The sequence below is a fragment of the Somniosus microcephalus genome, chromosome 2 (genome assembly GCF_052327205.1).
Source record: "Somniosus microcephalus isolate GS21.2 chromosome 2, FLI_Smic_1.0, whole genome shotgun sequence".
NCBI lineage: Eukaryota > Metazoa > Chordata > Chondrichthyes > Squaliformes > Somniosidae > Somniosus > Somniosus microcephalus.
The window spans coordinates 27,952,638-27,977,564 of NC_140988.1; the positions used below are offsets into that span (position 1 = coordinate 27,952,638).

At 47.2% G+C, this 24,927-nt stretch overlaps 1 protein-coding gene across 3 annotated transcripts in view; it reads right to left on the reverse strand.

Moving 5' to 3' along the window:
• The window catches only part of LOC147122627 (uncharacterized), a 191,627-nt gene that overhangs the window by 57,334 nt on the left and 109,366 nt on the right, over window positions 1–24,927 (reverse strand). The window lies entirely within an intron of this gene.

Consider the following 24,927-nt stretch of genomic DNA (forward strand, 5'->3'; position numbering starts at 1 on the left):
CCGAGGCTCTCCCCCCCGCGATTTCCCGAGGCTCTCTCCCCCCCGCCCCCTGCGATTTCCCGAGGCTCTCCCCCCGCGATTTCCCGAGGCTCTCCCCCCCGCGATTTCCCGAGGCTCTCTCCCCCCCGCGATTTCCCGAGGCTCTCCCCCCGCGATTTCCCGAGGCTCTCCCCCCCGCGATTTCCCGAGGCTCTCTCCCCCCCGCCCCCCGCGATTTCCCGAGGCTCTCCCCCCCCCGCGATTTCCCGAGGCTCTCTCTGCCCGCGATTTCCCAAGGCTCTCCCCCCCCCCGCGATTTCCCGAGGCTCTCCCCCCCCGCGATTTCCCGAGGATCTCCCCCCCGCGATTTCCCGAGGCTCTCTCACCCGCGATTTCCCGAGGCTCTCCCCCCCCCCCGCGATCTCACGAGGCTGTGTGCTGGCGTCACGGGGGCCGTGCGCATGCGTGCCGGCGTCAAGGCGGCTGCGCAACGGCCGTGCGCATGCGTGGTTGCCGTTTAAAAAAAAGCCAGAGCGGGCTCTCGCGGGCGGGCGGCGCATGCGCGGTCAGTGCCAGCGGCGCGAGGCGGCCCGCGGGGAGTAGGCAGGGAAACCCCGCGGGCTGGCGGCCGTTAGAGCGGGGAGTAGGCAGGGAAACCCCGCGGGCTGGCGGCCGTTAGAGCGGCTCACTTCGGGCCCCGACACCGTCAAACCTGAGAGGGGGAAGTAGAGAGGGAAGAGGAGAAGGAGAGAGAGGGAAGAGGAGAAGGAGAGAGAGGGAAGAGGAGAAGGAGAGAGAGAGAGAGGGGGAAGAGAGAGAGAGAGAGAAATTTTTGGAGCTTCAGGCCTGCCTGCAGCGGGCCTGGAGACCAGCACCGAGTCCCCCCTGCGCGAGGGTGAGGAGGAGGGAGGGGGGGTTGCTAAACACAATATAAAACTGAAATAAATTGTTAATTAATTCCCTAACACATAATTCAAATATTTACCTTAGTTCCCTAACACACAGAAAGTGTGGGGGGAAAAATCGTGGAAAATCAAGATGGCGGCCACTCACCTCGGTTCAGAAGGATAAGGCCCGCCCACACACGGTCGACCGGTCAGGTCACCGAAGCGTAGGATTGGTCAATCGTCGAGTCACTCGACACTCAACTGTAGGAAGACCTCGACGTCACACGGTCGCTAATGAGATGCTAATGAGCGAACGCTGAACGTTTTTGGGATACCGCGGGCGGGATTTTTGTCCGGCCGAAACGTAAATAGGCCGATGACCGGTCCGGAATCGCAAGCTTTCTTTTGAGGCGACGCGCGCGTCGGTACGCTCTGTAACTTCCAAACGCATCGAGACCAGGCGGACAGACAGACAGACAGAAGAGCCGCTTTACATATATATATAGATATATATATATATAGTAATGACCTTGGAAACAGAGCATAATTTAAAAGTTTGCAGGTGACACAAAACTCGGAAATGTAGTAAACAGTGAGGAGGATAGTAACAGACTTCAGGAGCACATAGACAGACCGGTGAAATGGGCAGATCGATGCAATTTAATGCAGAGAAGTGTGAATTGATGCATTTTGGTAGGAAGAATGAGGAGAGTCAATATGAACAAAATGATACAATTTTAAAGGGGGTGCAGGAACAGAGAGACCAATCTTTGAAGGTGGCAGGACAAGTTGTGGGATCCTTGGCTTTATAAATAGAGGCATAGAGTACAAAAGCAAGGAAGTTATGCTAAACCTTTATAAATCACTGGTTAGGCCCCAGCTGGAGTATTTTTTCCAATTTTGGGCACTACACTTTAGGAAGTGTAATATATGTGGGTAGAACAAATGAGGGACAGAGACAACGATGCGTTGCTAGTCCATGTGCTTGCTTTGTTAGGCCAGAGCGAACTGAGCATACTCATGCCAAACCATGTGAGAATACACTGCTTTCCTCCTTAAAAAAAATGTATGCATTCCCCTCAAATATAACAAAACTATGGTCCCACCTTTCCCTGCATTACATGTACCACATAACAAAAACTCCTGGCTTTTTTTCTTTTAAATGAACTACAAATCCTACAAATGATCTACAAATCCAGTTTAATAACAGGTTTGCAGAGCCTTCCTGATCTCCTTACAGAAGGTTTTGGTATTGAACCAATTTTCGGACTGTTTTGTTTTGGTTCCGAACTCAATGATGATCTTATTTCTATCTCAGACTTGTTTGAACCTGGTACTTCAGTTACTGAAGTCTGAACTGAATCAAACTCATGTATGTGTTCATGATCAAGTGGTTCACGATCATGTCTTGGTTCATCTCCAGCAGAGATCAGTTGACCTACATGAACACTTTGGATTTTGTCACCAATTTCAACCAAACATCTCTTGGTTCCACCAACCTCTACTATGGTTCCTACATCCCAATTGTGTGAACTCGACTTGCCAGGGGAACTGAGAGCACAAACACACTTATTTTGTTTGAAACTGCGTTCTTTCTGATTGGCGTCATAATAATGTTTCTGACTCAACTGTTTCTCTTTAACTCGAGGCCAAATTTGGCTGAACAAGACTGAATCGTGTTCTCAATCTCCTCTTCATCAAGAGTTCTGCTGGGGTATGTCCAGTTGTATTGTGTGGAGTAGTTCTGTACTTCAGCAAGAAATTTGTCAAAAGTTGCTTCATGCAGAGTCCCTGCAACACTTGCTTTTTGAGAGCTTCTTTTACTATTCTGACTGACCTTTTGGCTGCTCTGTTTGAAGCTGGATGATATGGTGGAACGAGAATGTTTTTGATACCGTTCTGTTTCTTGAATTCTTCAAATAGAGCAGAACAGAACTGAGGGCCATTGTCGGAAATAAGCTCTTCAGGTAAGCCATAACATGCAAAGATAGACCTCAACTCATCTATGGTACATTCAGTTCTAGTATTTGAACCCATGTGTTTCACTTCAATCCACTTTGAGTGACTATCTACAAGTACCAGGAAATAATCATTTGCTTTCTCACAGAAGTCTACATGTACTCTCTGAAAAGCTCCACTTGGCCATAACTAGGGTTGTAGTGGAGTTTTGCGTGGTTTGTTTTTTGGCGAATGCTGCATTTGCTGACAAGTGATTCAAGATCACTGTCCAATCCAGGCCAGTAAACAAAGTTTCTTGCAATTGATTTCATACTGATGATCCCTGGATGTTCAGTATGCAGTTTGGCCAGAATTCTCAAAGAAGTAGGTACCACCACTCTGTTTCCCCACTTCATACAACCTTGCTCACAAGACAATTCAGTACGACGGTTATGGAATGGTTTCCAACTCTGTGTCCAGCCACTGATCAGTCCATCCATTCAAGGTGTTTTCATACACTTTTTTCAGTACCGAGTCCTTTTGAATCTCATCTGCAATCTCAGTTGCATTCACGGGAAAGTCTTTGTCAACTGCATCTAGCATGAAAATCTCACCTTCACTCCCAACACACGAGTCCTCATGTGGCAACCTGGACAAGGCATCTGCGATTGCGTTTTGCTTTGAAGTGAGATATTCAATCGTGTAGTCATATTGTGACAACAACACTGACCAACTTTGCATTCTTGATGTGGCCATTGCAGAGATGGCAAATTTGAGCCCCAGTATTGCTAGGAGCAGTTTGTGATCGGTTATCTGCCGATCAGGAACTGTTGGAATTTCTTGATTCCAAACACTATGGAGAGTGCTTCCTTTTCAATTTGCGTGTAGTTTCTTTTGCTCTTTGTGAGGGTTCGCGATGCGAACGCGATTGGTTTCTCTTAGCTGTCATCCATTACGTGGCTTATGACAGCTCCCACACCATAGCTGGAAGCATCAAACGCTAATTTAAGCTCACACTCTGTGTCATAGTGCACAAGTAGAGCATCGCTACAGAGACTTCTCTTACAAGTGTCATAAGCTTCCTGTTGTACTTTCATCCACTTCCACTGGACATCCTTCTTGAGGAGCTCGTGCAATGGAGCTAACATGGTCACTAACTCAGGTAAGAAACGTGCATAGTACTGGACCATTCCAAGGAAAGATCTTAACTCGGACACGTTCTTTGGCTTTGGGGCATTGATGACAGCATCAACCTTTTCCTTCACTGGTTGCAAGCCATTTGCATCAACTTTCAGACCAAGGTACACAACCTCAGGCTGCACAAAAGCACATTTGCTCCCTTTCAATTTTACATTGTGGGCATTCAACCTTTGAAGCACGCTATCTAACCCTGCTAGATTTTCTTCCTTGCTGCTCGGTGCAATCAGCACATCATCTTGATTGCATAAGCAGTTTGGAATTCCTTGCAAAATCTTATCCATCGTAGTCTGGAAGATTTTGGGGGAGGACTTTACACCCAAAGATGTTTTATAAATATATTAAGAGTAAGAGGATAACTAAAGATAAGGCAGGGCCTATTAGAAATCATGAAAGTAATGTGTGTGTGGAGGCGGGAGACATCGGTAGGGTTCTTAATGAATACTTTGTGTCTGTTTTCACAAAGGAGAGGGGCAAAGCAGACATTGCTATCAGGGAGGAGGAGTGTGAAATATTAGATGAAATAAACATAGTGAGAGAGGAAGTATTGAGGGGTTTTGCAGCTTTAAAAGTGGATAAATCCCCAGGCCCAGATGAAATGTATTTCAGGCTGTTAAGCGAAGCAAAAGAGGAAATGGCAGAGGCCCTGACCATCATTTTTCAATACTCTCTGGCTTCAGGTGTGGTGCCAAAGGACTAGAGGACTGCTAATGTGGTACCCTTGTTTAAAAAAGGGAGAAAAGGATAGACCGAGTAATTACAGGCCAGTCAGCCTAACCTCGGTGGTGGGAAAATTATTGGAAAGAATTCTGAAGGACAAGATAAATCTTCATTTAGAAAGACACGGATTAATCAAGGATAGTCAGCACGGATTTGTTAAGGGAAGGTTGTGTCTGACAAACTTGATTGAATTTTTTGAGGAGGTAACAAGGAGGGTAGATGAGGGTAGTGCATTTGATGTAGTGTATATGGACTTTAGCAAGGCTTTTGATAAGGTTCCACATGGCAGACTGGTCACGAAGTTAAAAGCCCATGGGATCCAGGGCAAAGTGTCAAGTTGGATTCAAAACTGGCTCAGAGGCAGGAAGCAGAGAGTAATGGTTGATGGGTGTCTTTGTGACTGGAAGGCTGTTTCCAGTGGGATTCAGTATTAGGTCCCTTGCTTTTTGTGGTATATATCAACGATCTAGACTTGAATATAGGCGGTATGATTAAGAAGTTTGCAGATGATACTAAAATTGGCTGTGTGGTTGATACTGAAGAAGGAAGCTGTAGACTGCAGGAAGATATCAATAAATTGGTCAGGTGGGCAGAACAGTGGCAAATGGAATTCAATCCAGAGAAGTGTGAGGTAATGCATTTGGGGAGGGCTAACAAGGAAAGGTAATACACATTAAATGGTAGGACACTGAGTAGTGTAGAGGAACAAAGGGACCTTGGAGTGCATGTCCACAGATCCCTGAAGGTAGCATGCCAGGTAGATAAGGTGGTTAATAAGGCATACGAAATGCTTGCCGTGGCATAGAATACAAGAGCAGGGGGGTTATGCTTCAACTGTATAAAACACTAGTTAGGCCTCAGCTAGAGTACTGCGTGCAGTTCTGGTCACCACATTACAGGAAAGATGTGATTGCACTAGAGAGGATACAGAGGAGATTTACAAGGATGTTGCCGGGAGTAGAGAATCTTAGCTATGAGGAAAGACTGGATAGGCTGGGTTTGTGTTCCTTGGAACAGAGGAGAACATAAGAACATAAGAAGTAGGAGCAGGAGTAGGCCATACGGCCCCTCGGGCCTGCTCCGCCATTCAATAGGATCATGGCTGATCTGAACCTAGACTCACGTCCACATCTCTGCCCGCTCCCCATAACCCTTAATTCCCTTATCTGCTAGGAAACTGTCTATCTCCGTTTTAAATTTATTTAATGTCGCAGCTTCCACAGCTCTCTGAGGTAGCAAATTCCATAGATTTACTACCCTCTGAGTGAAGAAGTTTCTCCTCATATCAGTTTTGAAACGGCAGCCCCTTATTCTAAGATTATGCCCCCTAGTTCTAGTCTCACCCATCAGTGGAAACATCCTCGCCGCATCCACCCGATCAAGCCCCTCACAATCTTATATGTTTCGATAAGATCGCCTCTCATTCTTCTGAATTCCAATGAGTAGAGGCCCAACCTACTCAACCTTTCCTCATAAGTCAACCCCCTCATCTCCAGAATCAACTGAGTGAACCTTCTCTGAACTGCCTCGCGAGCAAGTATACCTTTTCTTAAATATGGAAACCAAAACTGTACGCAGTATTCCAGGTGTGGCCTCACCAGTACTCTGTATAACCGAAGCAAGACTTCCCTGCTTTTATACTCCATCCCCCTTGCAATAAAAGACAAGATTCCATTGGCCTTCCTGATCACCTGCTGTACCTGCATACTAACCTTCTGTGTTTCATGCACCAGGACCCCCAGATCCCTTTATACTGTAGCACTTTGCAGTTTCTTCCATTTAGATAATAAATTGCTCTTTGATTTTTTCTGCCAAAGTGCATAACCTCAGACTTTCCAACATTATATTCCATCTGCCAAATTTCTGCCCACTCACTTAGCCTGTCTATGTCCTTTTGCAGGTTATTTATGTCCTCCTCACTCACTGCTTTCCCTCCCATCTTTGTATCGTCGGCAAACTTGGATACGTTGCACTTGGTCCCCTCCTCCAAATCGTTAATATAGATTGTAAAGAGTTGGGGTCCCAGCACTGATCCCTGCGGAACATCACTAGTTACTGATTGCCAACCCGAGAATGAACCATTTATCCCAACTCTCTGTTTTCTGTTAGATAGCCAATCTTCCACCCATGCCAGTATATTACTCCCAATCCCGAGGCTGAGGGAAGACCTTATTGAGGTGTATAAAATTATGAGGGGCATAGATAAAGTAGATAGAAAGGACCTATTTCCCTTAGCAGAGGGGTCAAAAACCAGGGAGCACAGATTTAAAGTAATTGGTGGAAGGTTTAGAGGGGATTTGAGGGGAAATTTCTTCACCCAGAGGGTTGTGGGGATCTGGAACTCACTGACTGAAAGGGTGGTAGAGGCAGGAACCGTAACCACATTTAAAAAGTACTTGGATGTGCACTTGGGATGCTCTAACCTGCAGGGCTACGGACCAAGAGCTGGGAAGTGGGATTAGGCTGGATCGCTCTTTGTTGGCCGGCACGGACACGATGGGCCAAAATGGCCTCCTTCCGTGCTGTAGCTTTCTATGATTTTATGTAACAGGTACCGCTCATCGTCAACGGCTTGGTTGATAGTAACTTTGTAGTCACCGCACAAGCGTACAGTTTTGTCTGCTTTGGGCACTATCACAATCAGGGTAGCCCATTCACTTTTGTCAGTTTTTACTAGCGTTGAAAAGTCAGGTGGAGGAAGAGCTAGCGAAGCTCAGAGAGAAGGAGTGCTGGTTCTTCAACATCAGGTGTGTTCACTTCAATATTGTGAGCTCCTCCCTTTTGATGTCACTGCTTTGCATTGCCACTAGAATGGTTCTTACTTCCTGCTTCAGATCTAGCTCTGCAAGCTGTTGAAATATGGCCTTGCTTCTGGCAGTGAAAACACTTCGCATTTCTGTATTGGCAGGACTGTGGTGATTGATTTCCATTCCAGCTATAACAATTCACTGAACTGCTCTCACTGACATGCTTTTGACTCATTATCACAGCTTTATGTTTGGCAGTGGCTTTATGACTGTAGACTTCAGCTGCACTAGTCACTTGAGTTGGACGAAGTTAGAAGAATGAGAGGGGATCTCATTGAAACTTATAAAATTCTAACAGGACTAGGCAGACTAGATGCAGGAAGGATGTTCCTGATGGCGGGGTAGTCCAGAACCAGGGGTCACAGTCTAAGGATAAGGGGTAAGCCATTTAGGACTGAGATGAGGAGGAATTTCTTCACCCAGAGAGTGGTGAACCTGTGGAGTTCTCTACCACACAAGGCAGTTGAGGCCAATTCATTAAATATATTCAAGAAGGAGTTAAATATATTTCTTAAGGCTAAAGGGATCAAGGGATATGGGGAGAAAGCAGGAACAGGGTACTGAATTTGGATGATCAGCCATGATCACATTAAATGGCGGAACAGGCTCGAGGGGCTGAATGGCCTACTCCTGCTCCTATCTTCTATGTTTCTATGAAGCTCCCTAGCATTCTTAGACACCATCGCCATAGACAGGGCAATTTTGCACACTATGTTAAATGTTAGGTTCGGAGTGTTCAGTAACTTGGACTGTGCGCTCATCCACCAGTCCACACAAACTTATTTCGCAACGCACGATCCAAAAATGTGCCGAAGTTACAATGCAAAGACAGGTTCTTAACAGCTACAATGTACTCACTGAATCACAGAATCTACAGTGCAGATAGAGGCCATTTCGGCCCATCGAGCCTGCACCGACACATATCCCACCCTATCCCCGTAACCCCACGTATTTAATCCACTAACACTAAGGGTCAATTTATCATAGCCAAATCAACCTAACCTGCACATCTTTGGACTGTGGGAGGAAACCGGAGCACCCGGAGGAAACCCACGCAGACACAGGGAGAATGTGCAAACTCCACACAGACAGTCGCCCGAGGCGAGATTTGAACCCGGGTCCCTGGCGCTATGAGGCAATAGTGCTAACCACTATGCCACCGTGCACCGTACTCACTGATGGTTTCACATTCTTTTTGGTTTCTGATACCAAATTTATAGGTCTCTGCTATTTCTAACGGCCTTTGGTCGAAATGGTCCTCGAGGTTCTCAACAATGTCTTCAAACGACGCATCCTTCGCTTTCCCTGGCGCGAGTACGTTTGTCAACGTTCCGTAGACATCTGGCCCCATCTCCTTTAGAAAAATTGCTTTCTTCCATTTCATGAATGAATTTATTTTGAGCTTGAACATTCTCATCTGAGCCTTCGGTGTCAATAATGTTATTGGCCTTAAAAAACATCTCCAGCCGCTCAATGTAAGAACTGAATGGTTTGCGAGCTCGGTCATACATGCCAAGGTTTCCGATGAATCCCGTAGGCGTGACCATGATTGTCCCGATCCCGTCGAACAGTGGCTCAGCGTGCTACCTGTGTACCTGTGAGAATCTGTGTATACATACACGCGATGGTAAAGCACAGACGATTCTGCACGAGCATTAACGGTAAAACATCCTAAAAATTCAGTTTAGGGGTCACAAATTCACCTTAAACTTGTCCATTTGAAGGTTGAACACTGTGTCCTTCCATGATCCCTAAAAATGGCTTTGTGATCCCATCCTCATCGCCAAAATGTAATATATGTGGGTAGAACAAATGAAGGACAGAGACAGGATGAGTTGCTAGTCCATGTACTTGCTTTATTAGGCCAGAGCGAACTGAGCATGCTCATACCAAACCATGTGATAATACATTACAGGAAGGAAGTCAAGGCCTTAGAGAGGGTGCAGAGGAGATTTACTGGAATGGTACCAGGAATGTGGGACTTCAGTGACGTGGAGAGACTGGAGAAGCTGGGGTTGTTCTTCTTAGACCAGAGAAGGTTAAGAGATTTGATAGAAGTGCTCAAAATCATGAAATCATGATAGAGTAAATAAGGAGAAACTGTTTGCAGAAGGGTCAGTAACCAGAGGACACAGATTAAAGGTAATTAGCAAAAGAGCGAGATGCAAGATGAGAAGACTTTTTTTACGCAGCGAGTTATGATGATCTGGAGTACACTGCCTGAAAGGGTGGTGGAAGCAGATTCAATAGCAACTTTCAAAAGGGGATTGGATAAATGCTTGAAGCATAAAAATTTGCAGGGCTGTGGGGAAAGGGACTAATTGCATCGCTCTTTCAAAGAGCTAGCACAGGCACAACGGGCCAAATGGCTTCCTTCTGTGTGGTAGCGTTCTATAATTCTATGAATTTTAGTACTCTGATTTCAACATTAGTAGGTCAAACAGAATACGTAAAAGCAAAAGCATTATAATTGTAGGTTATGATTTTGATTCTTTCTAATATTCATGGCAGTGTGTTCTCTCGTTGTGTGATGTTGTGTCAAGTTCGATATTAAAGAGCTTTCAATTCTATTGATAGCCTTAGGGGGGAATTAAACCCAGAGGCTCCGCTACAGAATAATGAGACACTGCTTTATATCTAAGATGTGAGGATGATGTTATCACTCATTTTCTGGTAGTTATTAACTGTCAAAATCAATGATGCGGGAATCTTCATATGTGGGATATTATCCCTGAGTTTTAAAGAGGTATTGTTTTCATTAAAAAGTGTTTGATGGGTTTTGTGATGTGAATAGTCCCAGGATGATATGCAAACAATCATGAACCAGCTTGCAACAGCTTGCCTGCAATTTTCATGACTATCAGCCTTAAAAAGATGCTCTTCCAACCAACTCCGGGCAAGGATTACACTCCACCTATCATCGCGATCGGTGTTCACACGCTTCAGGCAGTGGACAGTTTCACCTACTTGGGTAGCACTCTGTCTAGAGAAGTCAATATCAATACAGAAGAAATAACAACAGAAAACGCTGGAAACACTCAGCAGGCCAGGCAGCATCCGTGGAGAGAGAAACAGAGTTACCGGGCCCGATTGTGTGGAGAGTGGTCGGATTCCCCTGAATGTGGGGTTCTGACACACAAAAAAAATGGGTCAGCCAGCTGCACGCAATTTTCCCTCAAGTGGCCAATTAATTTCCAGCGTGTGGGCAGCCTTGCTAATTGTCCATTTCCAGTCAGGAAGCCCCACAGTATGATGTCATCATTCGTGGTGCTTTCAAGGTCCACAGCAAGCATTGCTTCCTCTGTTGGCTTCCAAACGAACTATGCAGGATGGCAGAGGAGCCTTCAGTAGCTGTGGCCAGTGCCAGACCCCGAGCTGCCTCCAAATTCGATGAAGCTTCACTGCAGGCATTATTGGATGGGGTTAGGGCCCACAGGGAGGTCCTCTTCCCTAGGTCAGGCAGGAAGAGGCCTCCCACTGAGACCAAGGCTGCATGGATGCAGGTGTCAGCAGATGTCAACTCAAATGTGCATGTAACCTTGGCATCACATCTCTAACTCCTTCCTCTACTCCCCCACAGGACCATCCAGAGCCCCCGTCCCCACTGTGGAGGAGGAAGAGGCTGTGCAGCCAGACTCCTCAGAGGAAGCTCCAACCTCTGAGGGCGTAGCGTCAGCAGAAGTAAGCGCACCCAGCACCAGCGCAGACACTCACACTTCGGGGGGACCTTCGGGACATAGAGTAGTGTTGTCACCTGGTGTTTCACAGCTCACAAGTGAGCCTCAGCAGATTCTGGAGACAGGGACAGCAGTGGAGAGTCCTCGTCGGAGGGCGCAGGACTCTGCCAGCTCAGCTCAGCTGCGCTGCATGTCGACCCTCTGCCTCTGGGTCCATCCGCAAGAGAAGAGGTGATGGATCTCCATGCACAGATGCAGGAGTCTCTGGCAGGTTTTGTCTCCAGGGTCGCTGCAAGTGCGGAGCGAATGGAGGAGTCCATAGCGACCATGAGCAGAGCCTTTGTGGAGTCATTGGCGCAGGAACGCATCATCATGGAAAGGTTGGCAACCTCCATGGAGGAGATAACTCGCCAGGGTACGGAAAACATGGTGAGTGCTCATAAGAGAATGACATCTCTTGAGGAGCGTTGGCCATCTATTGAACAGAGAAACCAAACCTTCATGGAAGTCCTTCTGAGTAGGACTGCCAGTGCAGATACGGGTCCCCATGGCCCCCTCAAGCGCAGCAAGGTGCTCTCAAGCCACTTCCAAGCGCTGGCCCCTTCTGGTCTGTGCAGCTTCAGGTGAGTGAGCAGCCGCCTGGTGCTCATCTTGCTGTTCCTGGTTCTGCTGCTGCCGGAGATCCTCTAATGGCAAGAAGGGAAGGAAGAAAAGGCGTCCCATGCTTCTGGTAGATGCCTCCGCTGAGGAAGCGCTGAGTGAGGGTGGTGAGAGGGGCTTCCCAGGAGATCACACTGGAGAAGTGTGTGAGGCTCCAACCTTCCACAGCTGTGCCTAAGCCTTGAAGAAGTAGCCCCAAGCCTGCAACAAGGTCCTTCAACATACAAATGCTGTCCCTTTAAATCGCAGCTTTCCCGAATGACCTGCAGCTGAGAGCAAGCAAGCCGGCAAGCTTCACGCCAGGTTTCATCAGCGGGGTTCCCCGCAGGCGTGTTTAGCGTGGGGAACCCCTGAAAATCGCTAGGGAACCCTAAAATGGCATTAAACATGCCAATAATTGGTGATCAAGGTCCCAACAGCCAGTCCCGCCAGCGGCGGGCGGGACTGATTCGGGTCGCGGGGAAACGACGGTCCGAAAGTCGGACGGGGCGGGGAATCAGGCGGGGGGGTCGCGACCCCCTATTTCAGCGATTTTCGGCCCTCGCCCGCATGAAAAGCCACCTGACGGCTGGCAGAAAATCGGGGCTGTAAAGTCCGCGCCTCAATAATACACGGACTTCGGGAGAACAGTTTAACAGGTACTTTACTGAACAGGAGGCAGCTTGAAACTGAAACTACAGAAGCCTGCTAGGGCCTTTTATACAGAGGTGGTCACTGCCGGTACTGCAGTCTAAGACCAGTTATTCCCTTAAAGGTACATACACAACAGGGGCCAACGTCTCAGGTCTGGGATCCTTCTGATGAAGGGTCCCAGACCTGAAACATTGGCCCAGAAATTCCCGTTGGAAGCTTCCTGGGAGCGTAAGCCCCCGACCTGCACAAATGAACCGCGCCAACCGTAATGCTCTGGGCCGGCATAGAATTCTGTTGCTGTGCCTCCTCCAACTGCCAGTGTGCAGCTTGTTCGCAGCGTCCCTGGGATCACGTGGGCCATGGGGAGCCAATCGGAGCAGGGAATCTCCAGTCATCGATTTGACAGGAAGACCTGTCAAATCTATGAATAGAGATCACCCTCAAAACAGAAGTAAAACTTCAAATAAATTTTTAAAAATCACATTTTTAAAATGACTATAAATTACATAAATTAATTATTTTAAACAAAAATTTAAAAAAATAATTAAAGTTTTTAACAGGGCTAAAAATAAACTTACCTTTATTTAAAGTATTTTAAAATGATAAATAAGTGTTAAAAATGTTTTTCTTTTACTGATATCATCTCTTACCTTGTTAAAAGCAGGCCTTGCGCCTGCTTTTCCAGGCACAACTGCTACCAACTTAACCGGACTGCATCAACCTCGAAAAAAACGGAAGTTCCAGGTGTACGCACTGCCTCTCCGGCGCAGGCATTTGACCTGCGAACCCCTTTCTTCAGAGAACGGAAGTTCTGGTTTCCATCGCAAGCGCAGTACATGCGTGAAACTGACACTTCCGTTGGCCCTCCGGGTAAGTACACAGCGCGTACACACCCGTAGGGAACGGAATTTATGGGCCATTAACTCTGCTTCTCTCTCCACGGATGCTGCCTGGCCTGCCGAGTGTTTCCAGCGTTTTCTGTTATTTCAGATTTCCAGCATCTGCAGTATTATGCTATTGTGTCAATACAGAAGAATCCTGATTAATGAAGCTCAGGTGGCAAGACATGATCCCTGCCACCAAAGTTCTTAAAAAGCTTGCCTGCCAAGCATAGATACTCTGATCATGAAGGCATGGCTCCGATGGTCAGGTCATGTGGTGCAAATGTCTGATAAACGAATCCTGAAGAAGATCTTTTGTGGCACATTGACAACTGGGAAGTGATTTTGTGGTGGTCAGCAAAAGAGATATAAAGACTCCTTAAAAACAAGTCAGAAACAGTGCAAAATAGGCGTCCATAAGTGAGAAAAACTTGCTCAAGATGAGAAAGCATGGCGAAAAACCATTCATGCAGAACCTCCTATGAGGCCCTTCACATTGCTGATGCTGAATGTAAACACCAGCTGAGGAAGTCACACTTAAAAAAAAAATCAAGATTCCCAACCTGGTGTATCCAGGATCTACTCTTCAATCTGCAGACACTCATTCTGAGCAAAAATAGGTCTCATTAGTCTTCAAAGAACTCACTGCAAAAAATGAGATGATATTCTGGCTGTCTGCTTCAATATCGAAGGATGAACGATGACGATGTGAATACTATTGAAATACATCATGTCACTTGCAGGTGATATCACCAATATGAAAACCTGTTAGTGATGCCTGTGCCTTTTTGGATGTTTCTTGCTGCGACATTGTTTTAAAAGGTGAAATACTATATCATTATTCACTGCTTAGCAATTCCGTTCATGACAATACTAACTGGCCTAGATATTCCACTTTTGTGGAATTAGAGCACCTTCAGCATGACAGTATTTCCACCTGCCACAAGAATGCACCTCCGACAGTGGCCGATTTTCTGATCTCTGAGTCATTGTGGCAGGGTGACAATCTCCACCAGGGATCTGCCTGGAGGAGGTACGAAGGGTCAAGGGCTGCCCTGCATTGTCAGCAGTGACCACGGTGGCAGTAAACGTTCAATTCTTTTTAAGTAAGCATGATTGCATAGGCTGTTGGTCCATTCAAACTTTAAATAGTTCATAGTAACGCTGAAATAACAACAGAAAATGCTGGAAAAACTCAGCAGGCCAGGCAACATCCGTGGAGAGAGAAATAGAGTCAATGGGGTCGATTTTAGTTCAGGTGCGGGGAATTGGCAGTTTCCCCGAATTTAGTGATTCCGACACGATTGTAAATGGGCCTGTGAGAGTGATGCAAATTTAACACAATTGGCCAATTGATTTCCAGCGTGTGGGAAGCCTTGGCAATTGAGTATTTCCAGTCAGAAAGTCGCAGGATATGATGTCATCATTGCTGCTGCTTTTAAGGTCCACAGCAATCCTTGCTTCCTCTGCAGGCTTCCAACCTTCAACATTAAGATGGCACAGGAGCCTGCAGGAGGAACGGCCAGCAGGAGGGCCAGATCTGCCCCCAAATTTGATGAGGCTTCACTACAGGCATTATTGGATGGTGCTAGGGCCCACAGGGAGGTCCTCTTCCCTTCTTCAGGGAGGAAGAGGCCTCCCAGCCAGACCAAGGCTGTGTGGCTAGAGGTGGCAGGTCAAGTCAACTCCTTGGGGCTAACACAAAGAATGTGGTTGCAGTGCAGGAAAAGATTCCATGACCTTCTTCGCACTGGAAAAGTAAGTACTGTATGATGTTTCCATCACCCTCAATCTGATCCCCATTGCCTTTCCTCACCAGCACTCAGCTTTATCAATCTCTTCCTGCACATCCCACTAGACACTCACATCCATGCACCCTTACCCATTCCCTCTCTCTCTATGCTCACATTCACAGAACTATGCCACCATGCAGCCCGCACACTCTGATGCTTTGAACACAACTGACAACACACAGGGAGGGCCCTTGGTATTGCAACCTCACTCCATCTTTGTCTCCTTCTAAGTATCTATGCTATGTAATCTCTGCACTCACTCCTTCATTCTCACTCAAACTCCACTTGTCTCCCTCATTGAAGAAAAAGAGAGCTCACAACAGGAGAGAGTGAGCCAGGACAGGAGGAAGGCCACCCTCATTAGCCCAGCTCACCCCCTGGGAGGAAGGCGTCCTGGAGATTGCCGGGGCTGACCGAGATGTGGACGTTGGGGAAGGACAGGCAGGAACATCCCCGCAAGCTGGTGACAGAATAGTTTTTCATCTCGCTCATTGGCATTGCATGAGTCGCTGATAATGATTCTGAAGCTACATCATATGGACTTATGATCATCTGCAAAATGCAATGTGCATGTAACCTTGGCATCACATCTCTAACTTTTTCCTTGACTCCCCCACAGGACCATCGAGAGCCCCCGTCTCCACGGTGCAGGAGGAAGAGCCTGAGATGCCAGACTCCTCAGAGGAATCTGCAATCTCTGAGGGCGCAGTGTCATCAGAAATAAGCACACCCAGCACCAGCGCAGACACTCACACCTCGGTGGGACCTTCGGGACATAGAGTAGAGTTGTCACCTGGTGTATCACAGCTCACAAGTGAGCATCAGCAGATTGTGGAGACAGGGACAGCAGTGGAGAGTCCTTGTTGGAGGGCGCAGGACTCTGCCAGCTCGGCTTAGCTGCATGTCGACCCTCTGCCTCTGGGTCCGTCCGTTAGATCAGAGGTGATGGAACTCCAGGCACAGATGCAGGAGTCTCTGGCAGGTTTTGTCTCTAGGGTCGCTGCGAGTGTGGAGCTAATGGAGGAGTCCATTGCGAACATGAGCAGAGCCTTTGTGGAGTCATTGGCGCATGAACGCATCAACATGGAAAGGATGGCTACCTACGTGGAAATGATTGCTGCCTCCGTGGTAAGGCTGGCTACGGTAGAGGAGAGGAGGGCTACGGCCATGGAGGAGGTTAGTCGCCAGGGTATAGAAAACATGGTGTGTGTTCAGAATAGAATGACATCTCTTGAGGAGTGATGGGCATCTATTGAACAGAGAAACTAGACCTTCATGGAAGTCCTTCTGAGTAGGACTGCCATTGCAGATACGGGTCCCCATGGCCCCCCTGATGTGTAGCAAGGTGCTCTCAAGCCACTTGCAGGCACTGAGGGGGACCTGACCCATGAGAGGGAGGTTGGTGGCAGACCTCAAGGAAGTGGGGGCTCCTCTCCAAGCGCTCACATTTCCATGCCACTGCAGAGCCCTCGGTCAGAGCCCCGCTGGAATCCATACCCAACAGAGATAGACGTCTCAACTCCTGCACAGCCGCAGGAGCAGCAGACTGCTGACGAGCCCTCACAGGCTCGCTACCCAAGAGGATGCCCGCCAAAGGTGTCGAGACAGGAGCAGCAGGAAAGTGAGCAGGGGGCCTCCACATCTGCTGAAGCCACAGGGGAACCACTACGTAGGAGCATGCGTAAGAGGAAAATAAAGCACAAAAAGTCACAAGGGTAGTCACTTGGGTGAAATGCTGTGTATTTTGTGGAAATGCCATCAGTTGTGTTTTTCATAAAAATTCTGATGGCAATTTCTGCAGTTGTGGCGTGTATCATTTCGCGAATGGGCCTGGAGGTCCTCGAATGCTAAGAGGAGAAGGAAAAAAAGGCTTCCCATGCTTCTGGTAGGTGCCTCAGTTGAGGAAGCGCTGAGTGAGGGTAGCGAGAGGGGTCTCGCAAGAGGTCACACTAGAGATGGGTGTCAGGCTCCAAACTTCCACAGCTGTGGTTATGCCTTCTAAAAGTTCTCCCAGACCTGAGACAACAAAGTCCTGCCACTTGCAAATGATGACTGATCAAATATCCTCTTTAATGTTGGACCTGCAGCTGATAGTCAGCAAGCCAATAGTGTTCATGCCAGGTTTCACAGGCGTCATCCCCACCAGGCGCGTTTTACGTGGGAAAAGGGTTAAAATGGGATTATAAAGGCCAATCAGTGCTGTTTAAGGGCCCTAAAGACCAGTCCCGCCTGTTGCAGGCGGGATTGATTCAGGTCAATCAGACACACCAAGGTTAAAATGGCGTGGAGGCGGGAAGCAGGTGAGGGGGGTCGCAACCCCTAGGTTTTGCAATTTTAACCTCCCGCACGCCTAAAAGCCTGCCTCACGGCCCAATGAAAATCGAGGCCAACGTTTCAGGGTGAAACCCTTCGTCAGGACTGAGAGAAAACACAGGAAATGAAACTGATTAAAAGGCCAGTTTGGGGGCTGGGAAATGGGGATGAGAGAACAAAAGAGAAGTGAAGAGACACTAAGAGGTATTCAAGACGAGACGAGATGGTGATAGGATTTCCAGCGTCCGCAGTATTTTGCTATTGCCATAGTAACGCTGGATGCCAGGAACAAACAGAAGTCCCAAGTGCCTAGGGTTACTATGGCATAAGTGACAGACTATCTGTCTGATATTTGTGTATCATTTCAATAGACCCACCCATAGATGGATGGACATATTGAGCATCACTCATCGCTTCTGGCAGGTAATAGGAGACTTAAAAATGGGTCAGGACTTGGTGAAACACACCCCTTGGGAAAGTGGAAAATAAATTAGCCTCTTTATTATGTACATGTAATTACTGTAAATGGTATTCACGCATGCAGCATGTTTCATGTCAAAGAATAAAATGACTAATTTTTAGCAGAAAATATGTATATGCACACGCAGATACTGGGAGTCCACTGGAACTAGAGTAGTTGTCTCACAATTTTGATCCAAGTCATTGGTGGGAGCATAGGAAGACCTGGAGAAATTGTACTGAGATACCAATGAATAAGTCACATCTTCCGTATCCTAATTCATGCTCTGACTATCTTGAATCAATGGGCAATGGTTATCTCTGAAGGGTTCCAGGTGCTGGGAGACTGTTCAACAGGCACAAGAAGCAGTGTATGCAGCTTTGCTACTACTATTCCATGCAGACTTTTTGGTATTTCCAGAGAATGCAGAAGTGCACTCGAAAATAAACTCTTCTTCTCCTGGGGTATATATTGAGATCTGGCTTAAGCAGCAGGAACTCTTGTGGTTCTAATTGAAATCGAAAAGACTGGTTCCATCCATCCAATATTCTACAAGGTGGGCTCTGGTTGGCCATCCTCACCTAATCGAGAGGTCTGCATGACTGGGGACTGTACAGAGACCAAGTGCAAGAGCTGGAGTGGGTACATTTTCATTTTCACTGCATGGACGGTAGCCTGGCGGAGCGGATCGCCAGCCCGTTATAGAACCTGTCTCATTTTCATTCTATTGAAATCACTGGAATGAAAGTCGTGTTGGGTTTGATAACTCCAGGTTTTCTCTGAAGCCAACAGATAGCGAAAATGAGCTACAATAATTCATTACTGACTGGCTATGGCTTTTGAAAAATACTGAAATTGTCGATGGTGACAATTAGGACCAAGCTTTCTCAAGGATCTTTGCTCTTCAGCCGTCTATCCAATATTCATCACGGGCCCTGGTATTCATCAGATGTGATTACTAAGATCTGAATGTTTAACTGAGGATAGCTTGCAGCTCAAAGTGTAGAGGTGAATGAGTAACGTGTTTCAGAACAGAATTGGTTTAATCTTCGTAACGCCAAAAGTAACATGGCATTTATCTGTCCACAGTCCCATTTTGTCTGTATTTGCCTGTAGTGACTTAGGGGGGAATTTTAACCTAAAAGAAAGCAGGTGGTTTTGGAGCGTGGGCTTAGTTAAATTGTTAAAAATGGGATTCCCGACCTGAACCCGCCTCCAACCCGCCCACTTCCGGTTTTAATGAAGGCGTGACGGGAAGCATGACGGGGGCAGGCAGCCAACCCGCTCCCAGGATGCGGGACGTTAATTTAAATATTATAATGAGGCTGGAAGCCTCTTCTTTAACCTCCATTTTGATTTTAACTGTAGCTGGTCGGGTTTTACACACCTCGTAAAACCTGGTAGTTATAGCAAGGCGAGGACTGCTGCATCCAGGAGGTAAGTGCTTTTATACTTATCTCCTGGATCCATGGTCCCTGCCTAACACACCCCCTGCGATAGGAGACCCCCCTCACGAGGCCTCCAATCGCCTTCCCGGACCCCTGCGATGATCCTGAGGCTGGCCTGATCCTCCGGTGGACGGCCCTGATCTCCACCTGCCTCCTCCCCCTTCCCCAGTCCCTCAACGGCCCCGATCCCCACCTGCATCACCCCCCTCCCCGGTCCCTCAATGGCCCCGATCCCCAATTGCCTCGCCCACTCTCCCCCCCCACCACCCCCCCCCGCCCACCCATCCCGGTCCTCTGGAGGCCGGTACCGACCCCCACCCGGTCCCTCCCTCCCTCCTCTGGTGCCACAGGCCTATCCGCCTGCAGCCATCCAGCCTCTCCATCTGGCTGGCTGCGGGTGGGAAACAGAGGCTTCAGATGTAAATCAGGCCCTGCCATTAAAGTCAGCCGGGCCTGTGGGAAACCCCTCTGCCCCCAGCCCGCCTTCCCCATGAAAATCCAGCCCTTAGTCTCCACTGCTCCATGCCCCCATGACACTGCTTGCATTACTTAAATAAAAATGTAACATGGTGAGACTTAACAAAGGAACTTTGAGTCCACAAGGTCATCATTTACCATAAGTTGCAGTAGGAAAGGAGATTGCATGGTAACATACAAGGTTAATATGCTGTAACAATTTAACCAATAACAGAGTGGTGAAAATCCGATCTTCTGTTTAGATATCCAAACGTGGACTATACAATTGCATATCAGAACCAAAGATCAAACTATCTGTTTATTTTAAATTTAAAGGGCAGAATCTCATTTGACAGGTGAAGTAATTGCAGGGAATTAGAAAGTAGATCATAGAGTAATAAAAGGTAACAAGCCATTCACAGTAATTAAACCGAACACCAAATAATGTAATGAAACAAATGACTTTGTCATGCCTATTTTGCTGCACTTTAGCAGGGTCTTCTGTAAACATGCAGGAGAGAATTAATTTGTCTTTAATCCAGCCGGCCTATTTGCTTCAATGGTTTCAAACTTAGTAAACTTTAACCTCAATTTAAATATGCACGTTAACATAAGGAATTGTGAAATTGAGCTTTATCACATCCCTGAGGTCAGTGCAAAGACTCACACAGTAGCTTCCAAAACCCATGAACTGTAAGTGCAGATATTAGCCCCAATTTTGTGAGGCTCAGCTAGTTGCACAGAATCAGTCAGCAGTCCACAGATGGAGCAAACAAATGACAAGAGGCCGCGTTTGCAAATGACAACACATTCATTACTTGACCTGAGAATGAATCAGCTTGACAGAACGTTTACCAGGTGTCAGGGTTACCAAGAATGCAGAGCATCGTGGATGGCACCCATGTACTGTACACCCCATTGAGCCTGCCCACCACCTCCTGACAGTAAAGTGCAAAGTTCTCCTGTGGGGAGGATGCTCTGAACAGACAAAGCAAACGACCTCAAACCTGCCTTAACCAGCAGCACAGCTATTTTGCCAGCCATCAAACAATGGTCAGATTTTGCGTCACTCCATCACTTGCTCACAAACGCTACGTCAAGCTTCCACGTTGGGTTTCCCTTCAATTCATTTTTGCCTGGCACTTTTTCCTCTGGGTGCTGGGAGTTTATGCTAATTTTTCAACTGATCTGTCCCCACAGAATTGCTCACGGTCAGCTCAGTGCAGTATTGGCTAACTTTGAGTTGGCATCTAGCTATTCTTAACGGTGAGGCTAATGGCACTTTCCATTGTTTATGCGCAAATGCTACGGCAACTTCCGGTGAGGGGTAGATGCGCGTTTAAACACAAGAATCCAAAGGTTGCTGTCCGAGAGCCGCTTTGCCGTTAGCTTTGAGAAAACAGCTTCTCGCTGTTTGCCTCACCATTGAAATGCATTGAAGGGCGTGAAGTTGCTGTATTTGCGCAGCAGATACAAACTAAACTCGCCACAGAAAGTTAAGTCTTGTCCATTTCACTCTAAGTACCTTTTTAACAACGTGATAAGTGTTAATTACTGCCAGTCAACCTCTCTGGCACTGAAAATTAACTATTACAAGTGTGGAGTCTCATTCTTTCAGGATATAATTGTTGTTAGAAATTATAAACGTAAAGACCTGGGGGGCCAAATTCAGTTGGCTGTGCCACCCGTTAGCACCTTAAGAGGGCGCTAAGTGGGTCGCAAGCCAACTGGCACCCGGGCGCGGCACTGTCCACGCCTCCCGCTAAATTCCGTGGGACGTTAGTGGTGGCGCTAGCCGTTAGCGCTGCGCCGCTACCGATGACGTCATTGGTGTGCGCAGCGCCCCGCTGACGTCCCGGCCGCGATATTTGGAAGTGTCCCCTGATTTACCGCCGGACGCTATGTCCGACCAGTTCAGGGGGGCCTACCTGCGGCCGGGGAGGCGCAAATTAAAGGAGAGTTGCGGGGCAGCCATTTTTGTTGTTGGCCGCCTGCCAGCACCTGCCTGCGCTCCCGTCCCCGGCCTCCTGAACCCCCGCCCCCCCCGCGGAGTGCCGGCTGCGTTCCAAGAGCCCGGCACTTCTCCTCGGTGCCAGGCTCTTTTGCCTGCACTCGCGATCCTCGGGGGCCCAGCTGGGCCCCAGATTGCGCTGCACAAGGCCCCTCCCCTTTAAGAAGGGGAGGAAGGCCTGCAATACCGCAGCGCGACGCGTGTGGCTGCGGCACGTTGCACCACGATATTCAGTCGCAGCGCCCCAAGAGGGATGCGGGGCGTCTCCAGTAGTGCCGCGCTTCCCTTTGGGGCGCTACCACTCAATTTCCGGCGGGCGGCCGCGAATGCTTCCGGGGCACTACTTTTAGCGCCCTGACGAGGCTGGAGCCCCAAACTGGGCTACACTCAAATTTTCCCCCCTGGAGTTCCCGCTAGTATTCAGCTGGATTTTTCCATTCAATTCGGCCAAAATCGGTGTAGCCGGCGCAAAACAATCATGAAATTTTAAGCAGAAATCGAGTTTGCGCTAGTTTTAAAACGCTGGACGCAGGCCCCGCCCACAAAACTGGCCCCGCCCCTTGGGTGAATTAATCACCATTGGGAGTTTCCGCTAATTGCACTCGTTTGGAGGCCTCCAAGGAGGCTGTAAAAATTAAGCTGGATCTTTTGGATGCAAGGACACTAAAAGGTTTTAAAAGCTGTTAAATGTGATTTCTGTTTTACTTTACTATGATACTGACTAATGTACCCCAATATGACTAGAAAGTAGTTTTACATATTTTGTAAAAGCGAATTTCAGTCATTTAAAATCGGGTTACTCAAAGGTGGCGAATTGACACTGTGATTAAAAATGCTTATTTTTTGTGATAAACCTATTTTCCGCTATTTTAATCAAACTGCACCAAGTTACCACTCTTAAATATGTGAAGGAAAAATTTTTTAAAGCAAAATTTTTTTTTAAATTACCTGTTAAAACATTTCCCAATTGGGCTGGTTCATGGCAGATTTTGCATTCATTGATATGTAAATGAGCTTGAGCGGAAACTCAGGAAATAAAAACACTTTTCAAAATGGACACGATTTTTAGCCCAATTTGCGTCGGAATCGGCAATTGTGCCCAAAATGGCAACTCTACCCCATAAAATTTAAAATTAAAAACATATTTTTTTACTTTTTTTTGTCTCTTTTTTTCTCTCTCTCTTAATCCAATCTTTCTTTCTCTCTTTATTTCTCTTTCTGTACCTGATTTGACATTGAATTCACTCGCTCTAATTTACACTTCCTTCTCAGTCTTTGTGCGATTAATCTCACAATCCTCCAATCTGATTGGTTAAGGAGATACATAGTTGCTTGCCCTCATCACTCAGGTCCCAGATGCCCTGTTTCCCTCACTGCCCCGTTATCAGCTCGCGCTTTCAGTAACTTGCTGCGCAAAATATAATTGCGATTAAACATTACAACAGTGACTACACACCAAAAGTACTTCATTGGCTGTAAAGTGCTTTGAGACGTCTGGTGGTCGTGAAAAGCGCTATATAAATGCGAGTCTTTCTTTTTTAAACGGGCAAAGACAAGTCTAACAGCTACGCTGTTTGTTGCCCTGCTACAGGAAATTATGGCACAATATTTTAGATTTCAAAAACGTTTTATGTTCTACAAAATATTAAGGGGGAAAAATTCAGTTGTTTGCACCTCCCGTTAGCGCCTTAAGAGGGCGCTAATGGGGCGCAAAGCAACTAGCACCCGGGCGCGGCACTGTTTGCGCCGCTCGCAAAATTAACTAGACATTTTGCGGCGGCGCTAAACACTACCGCCACGATCTCCTGCGCCACGATCTCTTGCGCTGGCAGATCGTGACGTCAGTCGAGTGCGCAACGGCCCGGACCGGATATTGAGTGGCGCCCCCTGCCTTACCGCCTGCCACTAGCAACGACAGGTTGAGGGGAGCGTTTTGCAGTCAGAAAGGGACTGGGGGAGCACTATTTAAAGGCGACCGCTTCCTGCCTTTTTTTGTTGGTGACATTTTTTCACCACGCATTCTGAGAGAGAGAGAGGCTTCTGGAGAGATTCAACACTGTGTGAAGGAGTTTTGGGTACTGAGCAGCACTATGCAGGTTCATTTTGATTTGCCCTTCGTTGCTTCGCCAGCGCTCTGAGGTAGCGCCTCGCTCCTCGGCCTTTGCGTCTTAAGACAGGTGTGAAGCGCCTGATTTAGCGCTCCAATCACCTCCAGGGGCGATAAAAGCCAAGTTTGCCATTGGAGGCGATAATTAGCGCCAGGCACTAAACTTTGCACATGGCCGATAATGGCGATACTGAATTTTTCCCCGATACTTTATAAACTGCAAAGCATCCACTTGTAACTATTGTGGAAATTTCTGTCAAATATTTTTAGTTATCGTCTGGAATTTCCGTAACAGTTCTTTCAATCTCTCTTTCAATCATAACTTTGGTGGAAGGTTATTGGGGCCGTATAGGGGCCTTAGTAGTCCGAGCAGCGCCCGAAAAACGGACTAATTTCTCGGCCAGTTATCTGCAATAAAATTTGATCCATCTGTTTCAGGGTGGTATTTTGTAGACAGGATTCTGTGAGGCATGTTGGTAAACTGTGATGACAAGGGAGAGGATTTCCTCGTGTTCTAACAAAATTGTAAGCATATGTACAGGGGTGGCTTGGCCTCCCTGAAAGGCTGCAGGATTCTTCGGGATTCTCATAGAGGAAGGGGTCAGCGGAAATATAGCACTGTGGAACCATTTTCGAGAACACTCAGGAAATCCCCCAATTTCCCACATGGCCAGTTCAACCCTGCATATGTATAAATAGAGCATTTATACTTTTGCAACTTGTAGCAAACAAAGGAAATCTATCCCCAGCCACCCCCCCCCAAAAAAAAAAATCACTGCTACACTACAAAGGTAATTATTAAGATTGTAAAGATTGAGCCACTGGGTTTTACACTGTAATATCAGACATAAAATTCATGAGATGAGATGAGATAACACAAGATGAGTGCTTCTCAACATATTTTGCCTTTATGCCGATGTAAAAGTTGCTTGATTATTCACTTTAGGCAATCTGTGGTTT